Genomic DNA, 8876 nt, shown 5'->3' on the forward strand with positions numbered 1-8876 from the left:
TGCATTTTTATCAACTGCATTGACCCCCCTCCCACAAAAGGCAGGGAAGGCAAGGAAGAGCTGCTGGTCCTCTGGAGAAGGGACAGAGGCTCCAAAGGAGAGAGGACAGAGGGGGATGGCAGGTGTGTAAAAGCCATGGGCACTGCTGCTCTCACACCCGGTAGACCTCTTCTCTCAGCTCTCCTCAAGAGTCAGCATCAGGCCAATGACTGGGGTAGGTGACACACGGAGCACTCATGGCCTAGCTGGGCCCAGTGCTGGGTCCCGAATGGCCTCTCTCACACCTTCCTTCCTTCCTCCTTCGCCTTCTTCCTCCCTCTCCCTGTCTCTCCCTGCCTCTCTTAGTGAAAGGACTCCCTTGACAAGAGTATAAGGTTTCAATTGTCTGTGTCCTGGGAAATTACAAGATCTTTCCCCCTTTCTCTTTTTAACCAGGATTACACATTCAGAGTAAGTTGGCTCCCAGGGCCTGCCCAGCTGCTGCAGGGCTGGAGGATGCCAGAGACTTCTGGGCTTGGCCACCCAGTGCAGGGTGGTCAGGTCACAGTGAAAGCCACCAGGCCTGCTCTCCCCTCTTCTGAACTCCAGAACCCCCCTTTCAGAATTCTGAGAGTCCCAGGCGTCCTTGCAGACGAGGGGGGTGTAGCTCAGACCTGCCCTCCCCAGTCAGGCATCTGGCCACCAAGTCTCCTTCCATTCCAAGGACAACTACAGCAGGAGGGAAAGATGGGAGACACCAGGTTATTTGTGATCTGACCATTCTCCTTTAGAAAGAGAAGCATTTCACAATATGTACATGGAGCAAACTGTTTTTTTATATCTTAAACTCATACAAATTATGTTAATTATATCTCAATAAAAAATGGGTTAAAAAGAAAGAGAAGTAGGCCAAGAGGGTAGATAAGATTATGAGAACAGCAAAGGGGAGAGAGTGAAAAGAGACAAAAAAAAAGGAGGGACTCTGCAAATTTCCTGTAGCCGTGGGCCCTGAGCTCTGGCCACCAAGAGGAAGTGGGGTTCTGAGGACATGGCCTGAAACAGTCTTCTTCAGAAAATTAGAAAGGATCAAGGGGCACCTGGCTGGCTTAGTTGGTAGAGCATATGACTCTTGATCTTGAGTTCAAGGCCCACATTGGGCATGGAGCCTACTTAAAAAAAAAAGAAAGAAAATTAGAAAAGTTCAAAATAGCGATTTTGGAGTGCAGGAGGAAGGCTGAGCTCTTCCATCATCAGTAACATTCACTGGGTACAGCTCTTCTCTACACTGATAATCAGAGCAAGTTGCTCCTGGGTGTAAAAGTGCACATATTGTCCCCTAGTTTGAAAGGCTTGGGAAATGTGACCACGTTTTGGCCATTCCCCCCACTCATGGACAGTGGAGGTTGTGCGCTCATAGCACATTGGAGGCTAGGCATTGCCAAAGCCCTGATTGTACAGGGGAAACCCCTGTTCTAGTGATGAAACCTACTCCAAGACCCAGGCCCCAACACACTGCCTCCCCCTCACACACCAGAGCAGGGGGTGCGGGGTGGGGGGTGGCCAACTAATGCCTGAGTGCAAAGTGATTTAAACAGATGAAATAGACACGGTGCCAAGGTATGCAGGCTGTGGTTGTGGAGTTGGGTTCTTGAGGCAGAGGTTGGAAGTGGAAACAGTCAACTTTTGGCCTTTGAAGGTCTCTGAAAGGCCAGGCTGCTGTCAGCCTTCCCCAGTCCCCCAGGGCTCCTGCTTGGCTGCTGGGCGCTTGGTATTTTCCAGGACACAATATTGGGCACCTTAAAAGAGGACTGAGGGGAGTCAGGATCAGCGTCTGGCTCAGATTACCTTACTCGGGTCGGACACGGTCTTAGGAAACTGCCCACAGTGCACAGTCCTATCATTCAAATGAAACATAAAACCCCAGCCCTGGGGAGTCACACGTGGTCACCAAGGACACCCCGGCCTGGGGCTAAGCCAAGGGCATTAGCCTGGGCGGCTCAGGACTGCTCCGCAGCTGGGATCAGTCCTTTTCTCAGACCCCCCCAGTACCACCCCACTCAGGACCCTCTCAGGACCCTCTCAGGACCCTCCAGCTGGTCCCTCTTAAGTGCAATACTCCCTGTGCTTACCTTGGGGCTCACTGTGCTATGGAAACAGCATGCAACTTCCCAGGTTATGAGAAATAACTTTCCTAAGAGTGTCACCAGCTGCAGACGCCCCTGTCATAAACTGTCCCAGCTCTAAGCCGCCTAGGGCTTTTATCCCCTCCCTCTTAGCTACTCATTACCCAGCTTAATTAGGCCAGGAAATGCTCACGCAGAGGACACTCTCGGCAGGAGGCGAGGCTGGAGGAGAGATTCTCAGCAGCTCCACTTCCTGAGGCTGGAGCTGGGGGCTGGGGAAAGCCTGGTGAAGGACTGTGGAGATGGCAGGGCTGTGTCCTCCAGCGAATAGCTGCTGGGAAGGAGGCAGAGATGCGCACATTTGCTCCTCAGGCCCTCCAGGGAGCTGAGGGTTGTACTTGTTTACAGGAACAGCACCGGATCTGAAAGCTTGGATGTGCCTACTCCCCCCCACCTTCCCCTCCCATCTCAATTAACCAGCCCCACCCTCCCCCCAACCCCACGCTTTCACCCTCCTAACCACTTACAGTATTTCAGCCCAGTCTCTGACATAATCACAGCCAGACACAGCCTGAGACTGCCTCCCGTGTTTGGCCAGCCCCTGACCTTCACCCTAAACTGCTTTGGTTGTTTGTGTGGCTGGCTAGGCCTCCCCAGGAAGATAACGCCAAGGTTCTTATGAGGTGGATGCAGGAATGAGTTTGCCTTTCTGCTGCAGTGGTGGGCAAGAGGCAGGTAACACTGTCTGGTGGTTAATACAGGGGATTGAGAGTCTGAAGTCCAGCCTTGCTGTCCTCTGTAATTCTGTGACCTTGGATAAACTGTTTCATCTTTCTGAGCCTCAGTTTCCTTAGCTGTGAAAACAGAGAGAGTGCTACCGACGTCCTGCGAGGCTGAGACTATCTACTATATCCTCATGGCAGAGAACGTTCAGGAGGAACTAGCGGGTGTTACCTTGTCAGGACTTTGGCCAGTGGGCTTTGCCTCTGAGCAGTGAGGAGGTCTGTGTTTAGGGATGCCCCACCCCCACTTCTCTTTAAGGGAAACCTAAGAAAAGGGGAAAGTAATATTGGAGTTCTTATGATCTACCAGAGCCATTCATACTTACGTGATTTCACTTAATTATTCAATTATCTGTTGAGGCTTCTGGATACAAGTGAGTGAACTGAGGCTCAGACAGGGTGGGTGATAGCTGAAAGGCAGAGCAGATCATGGGTTACAGGATCTGGTAAGTCTGAGACTGTGCCATGGCCTGGAAATGTCAGGCCACCAACCTACAGTGAGGAGGGTGACCTGAATCCCAGCACCAACCAGCAGATCGTCACTCTCCAAGAGGGATTTTGAAGGCTTAGAGTCAGAATGTCATCCAAGAATGAGTCTGTCTGTGGTGGCTCTCTAGTCCCAAGGAACACACACCCACCGACCTTTTCAACAGTTCCTGGGTTCTGTTTTATGCCTTGCTGCTTCCATTGCAACAATGTTTTCTGAGAAAATGTACATTTCTTGACAAGTGACCTCATTTCCCTCACCTGTAGGAAGACAAAAATGATTCTTGGCTCTCGGATATCCAATAGTGCCATGATCAGAAGTCTCTTGTAACTTGAAAAGTGCTTCCCATTCTACCAAGAAAAAATGAAAATGTTCCATAGTAGAGATGAGGTGGGGGTGTTGAGGAGGATGGGGACCTCCAATTCTATTCAGAGGAGGGCAGTAGTCTGTTTCCCCACAGAGAACACCTGGGGACCTAGGTCCTCCCCCACCCCAAGGGAATCTTCGTCTGCTTTTGATCCACTTGAGGAATGGCACCCCTACCTCCCTAAACTCCTGTCCAGTGGTTTTGGGGGTCCACTGTTTTTAGGGGTCCATTTACTTGACTGGTAAAGTGGTTCTCACTTGAAATCCATAAAAGCAAAGGAAACTCCCAGCTGAGCAGTCAGGCGCACACTGAACCTTGGAATCCTAAACCTTGAGGGTCTCTGGCTTTGTTGCTCTCTACTCGTGATCTGAGGTGAGTGAAGACAGGATAACGCAAACAACTCAGCGATTTCCCAGGATGCTAGAAATGTTCTCGTGCAGAACTTCTCTGCAGCTCTAGGGAATAAGACTTGAGTAAAGTTCCGGGGAAGCAGTGTGGGCTTTAGGCACAGAAGGCCCTAAGCTGTTGGCAAATCATTCTGACTGGCCAAGGAGGCAAGGCCCATGCAGGTGGGGGATGAAGGTTTAGGAAGGCGTAGGATGGCCTGTGCACTGGGCAAGGTGCCGGGCCTTCCACCCCAGGACTCCGTTTACGAGGGTGTCATGAAGTATGAGCTCAGAAGGGTGAGGGTGGGGGAGAGAGCTGCTGGGACACAGAACCAGGACACCAGCTCTGGCACACAGGAATTTCCCTTTCGGCACCATCTGCCGCACCTTTTAGGCCTGGCTCTTCTTCCTTCAATCTACGCCCCACCCCTCCCTCTTCCCACCCACTGGGAGGCATCCTCTTCCTCCAGGGAGGGGGGGGGCTCCCACACCAAGGCAGGAGTGGGAGATGCTGCCTCCGCCCTGAGCAGCTTGGGGGCAAACATCTGCTCACTGTCATTGTTTCTCGCTACTTAGGGACTGGGAGGGATCTGGTGGAGCTCAACAGAACCACACACAAGAGCTGCACTTCGGTGTCTCCTCCTCCAAGGGAGCAGGGAAAAGCTGAAAATTCCCCTGGGTCTCAGAGGAGGGATTTTCAGCCTGTCTTTCCCACAGGGCGGGGGCTGCTGCTGGCGGAGGAGTCGGAGGAAGGGTGATACTCACCCTCCTTGGCAACACCCCTCATTTGTTCCTTGGCTCCCTGGTGCCTGGCAAGGCCACGTGGCTGAGGGATACAGTCACCTGTGTCCCTCCCTCCCCTCTGGGTCTGCCCCTGTGCCACTTCTAACCACCAGGCTTGCAGCTGAGCACCTGGAGTCTTGGGTGTAGGCAGGCGTTCATCTCACCAAACGGCCGAATGCCAGGCTGAGGGCACTGAATCACACATACCACAGGGACTGTAGGTTCACACAGTCACCAGCTAACCCGCTCAGGAAATGCAGGGATTTGTTCCAGCATCTTCCTTGGCAACCCCACCTACCTAACACCAAGTTTCAAATGCCAGGTTTGAGATAGAGGGAACCACCGTGAAGTGATTCTGGAAGTATTGGTGTTAGGGATGTAGTGGTAAACAGAGAGGATGAAGCAGGCCCCTGCTCAGGGGACGCCCTGCAGTCTGCTGGAGGGGTAAGCGCCACAGGTGGTAAGCCCCAATGCAGATAGAAGGACAGACCGTGGGGAGCCCAGGAGGCAAGTGAGAGCTGCAGCAGGTGAAGGGAAGGTATCTCTGAGGAAGTGACGTTTAAGCTGAGGTGAGCAGAGGTTAGGCAGGCTTGGCTAGTCTGGCAGGTGGCTGTCAGAGTTAAAGTTCTAAGACAGTATGAGGCAACACATTCCAGAACCCAGGCAGGCTCCAAGTCAGAGTTCTGATTCTGGGCTTTCTAATGATTCATTGTGTGGTCAGACTAGCAGCCCTTAATTACCCTATGGACGATGCTATCAGACTGTCTCCCAAGGATAAGAAATGTGTGCCTTAAAAGTGTTCTGAGATCTCCAGACAAGACCCAACATATTGTTATTATCAGTGGCAACATGTTATTTCTAGTTTCTACCCACTCCACAAAAATAAGAGCCTTCTCAGAGTGGTGCCCCATCCCTTCCCAGCCTCAGCCAAGCACTTCCCCTTAAGGTTAATATAGATCATGCAAATGGTTCCAGATAACTTTATTCCCTCCTTCCTGGTGGATGTTCTTGCAAATGTAGAGAGATTCCTGTTTCTGCTGTCTCTCTTTCCATGTCATCTTTATCGTGACTTTTGGTGACTTTTTTTTCAAGGACCCAAAGTATTTGGAGTGAGTCAAGTCACTGCCTCCCCCCCGCACCCACCCAGGGCATTACCACTGTCTACAATTCAGGGCATTTCCCATGGTGACCTCATTTGGACATACACGCAGATCCACTGGAATCAAACTCTGGGTTTATGGTTTATCTTCCAGTGTATGTCCTCATCTCTTGTTTTTAGTTACTGCATAGTATGACTTAGTCTGGGTATTATTACTTGTTTCTTATTTATTTGTATGCACTCCCATGTGTACTGCTACATTATTGACAACAGACAAGATATGGAAACAACATAAGTGCCAGTCAATGGATGAATCCATAAAGATAAATACTGTATGATATCACCTTTATGTTCTATCTAAAAAGCCAAACTCATAAAAACAGAGTGTCAAATGGTGATTATCAGAGGCTGGGTGGTGGGAAAGTAGGAATGATTTTTTTTTTTTTTTTTTTTTATGGTACAAACTTGCAACTAAGAGACAAATTACGTGTTTCTTATTGATGGATATTTGCCTCCCCTGCCCTTTTTTTTGCTATTGCATATGGGTGACTTCTTTACAAGGAGGGTTGGATTTCAGATATTTTTATTTTCTTAAAAAAAACTTTTGTTAACGTTTATTTATTTTTGAGACAGGGAGAGACAGAGCATGAACAGGGGAGGGTCAGAGAGAGAGGGAGACACAGAATCTGAAACAGGCTCCAGGCTCTGAGCTGTCAGCACAGAGCTGGACGCGGGGCTCGAACTCACGGACCGCGAGATCATGACCTGAGATGAAGTCAGACGCTTAACCGACTGAGCCACCCAGGAGCCCCAGATATTTTTATTTTCTAGAAAACTTTCTTCAACAGGGCAAGATGAGGTGAGAAATCCACCACTGATAATGCTATTTTTGTTTTTCTTTTAGTTAAGTGCTGTCTTTGGAATCACGCCCATTTGCTCAAGGGCCCGGCAAGCTCACTCTACGAAGACCTTAACCTCATTGTCCAGTGCCACCCCCCAGCTCCCCATCAGTGATCGTCCTCACCCTGGTATAAGGTGGTGACCAGTCATTTCCCTCAGTTTGTCTGATACCCTGCCCCATCTCTGATGGACTAGGCTCATCATTTCCAGCTTGTGTGTGTCTCCCTCCCACAGTGGGAGGAAATTGGGGCCCTCACCCCTGCCCTTCAATGGAGCCCTTTGGACCAGAGTCATCTCTTACCTCAACCCGCACCCCGTCCCGCAGCTCCCCTCCCCTGGCAGGCTGTCCTTTGTGGCTATCTTTCTCTATTGAAGCTTTTCTCTGCCTGTCCTGATATCATTTGTCCATCTATATTTCCTCTCTGTCTTCTCAGCGCCTTGGTGTCCGGAGTTTCCCCCTCTAGCCTGAACCCCTCCTGGGCTCTCCACTCTGCTGCCTTTCTTTTCTCCCACCTCGGGACCTTTCGTTCCCCCCCACTATACTTTCCAGGTTTTGCCCCCTCCTCTTTCCCCTGTGGTCTCTTGTCCAACAGCCTCTGCTCCCAGCTTCTCTTTCTTCAACGCGCCTTCAGTGGCCAGGTCTGTGTGGCACAAAGTGAAGAAGAAGGTTGGCAATCATCTAATCTGAGCCCACACAATGCAGACAGCCAATTAAAATATCATCGACACATTGATTCCCCTTCACTGAGCATAAGGCTGAGCTCCAGTGAGGTCTGCCCTTCACAAAGTCTGCCACACCATCCAGATGATCCGGGTGACATTAACTCATGTTTATCTCACCATCAAGTAAAAATTTCAGGACCTCTCTCTCTGGCTGCCATCTCCCCAGAGTAAAGGGTATTTAAATACACTGCAAATAAAAACAAAAAGAATGAAACACACAAGAAATTACTTTCTTAGAGTTGGTGTATAACCGTGAACTGAAATGCATCCTCAAAACAGGAAATTTCTGTGGAAAGTGCTGTTTGGGGGGCACCTGGGTGGCTCAGTCGGTTAAGTGTTCAACTCTTGGTTTCGGCTCAGGTTGTGCTCTCAAGGGTCAGGAGCTCAAGCCCTGCATTGGGCTCTGTGCTGACAGCGTGGATCCTGCTTGGGATTCTCTCTCTCCCCTCTCTCTCTCTCTCTTCCCCATTCACTCTCTCTATCTCTCTCAAAATAAATAAACTTAAAATAAAATTTAAAAAAAAGAGACAGTGTTGTTTGCATGGTAATTTAAATTCCAGCATTTTATTCATAGATATGTCCTTTTGCAAAATACAGAGCAGAACTGAGAGCAGCAGCTTTTTGACTCCAAAGACCTTAACGTTCCTCCCTCTTGCCTTGTCACAGAGGCACACACCAGAAGAATGCTATGGAATGAAACCCAGTTAGTTAGCATTGGTTTAGGTGCTAGGGGCTCGTTAAGGACAGAACCACTTCTCTAATTTCAGTACATTTAGTTTCTACTTGAAAATAGCAATCATAGAATATTTAATATTCTATCTCAATAGTTTTAGTAAACACTTAAATGATTTCAGTCGTTTTCCTGAGCTGACAGAGATACTATTTTATTTTGTTTTTGAAAATAAATCAATAATCAGGGACTTTTATCAATTTAAAAAGATTTGATTATTAATATTGAACTGGATTTAAAATAGCTTTGGGGAAAACATTAATTTAAAACATGGAGCATGCCTTTTTGAATAAGTAAAACAAAAATAGATTTGAAGTTTTTCTGAAGCACATTCTCTAAAACAGCATCCTTTTGGGGCACCTGGGTGGCTCAGTCACTTAAGCATCCGACTCTTGGTTTCGGCTCAGGTCATGATCTCATGATTCCTGAGTTCCAGCCCCACATCAGGCTCTGTGCTGACAGTGTCAAGCCTTCTTAGGATTCTCTCTGTCTCCCTTTCCCTCCCCCCACCCCCACC

The 8876-nt window shown here is 49.2% G+C and overlaps 1 long non-coding RNA gene across 4 annotated transcripts; it reads right to left on the bottom strand.

Moving 5' to 3' along the window:
• Positions 1 to 793: 793 nt before the first annotated feature.
• LOC131520224 (uncharacterized) lies at positions 794 to 5526 on the bottom strand. Of its 4 annotated transcripts, XR_009265996.1 has the most exons (6): positions 5398 to 5526; positions 3996 to 4105; positions 3527 to 3631; positions 3211 to 3294; positions 2296 to 2433; positions 794 to 1145 (listed from the first exon to the last, which is right to left on the bottom strand). It is a non-coding gene; the product is annotated as an uncharacterized LOC131520224 (long non-coding RNA). The 4 variants fall into 4 exon arrangements; XR_009265993.1 differs by having other exon boundaries at positions 794 to 2433; XR_009265995.1 differs by having other exon boundaries at positions 794 to 2436.
• Between the last annotated feature and the right edge of the window lie 3350 nt (positions 5527 to 8876).

Source organism: Neofelis nebulosa, chromosome 8 (genome assembly GCF_028018385.1).
Source record: "Neofelis nebulosa isolate mNeoNeb1 chromosome 8, mNeoNeb1.pri, whole genome shotgun sequence".
Classification (NCBI taxonomy): Eukaryota; Metazoa; Chordata; class Mammalia; order Carnivora; family Felidae; genus Neofelis; species Neofelis nebulosa.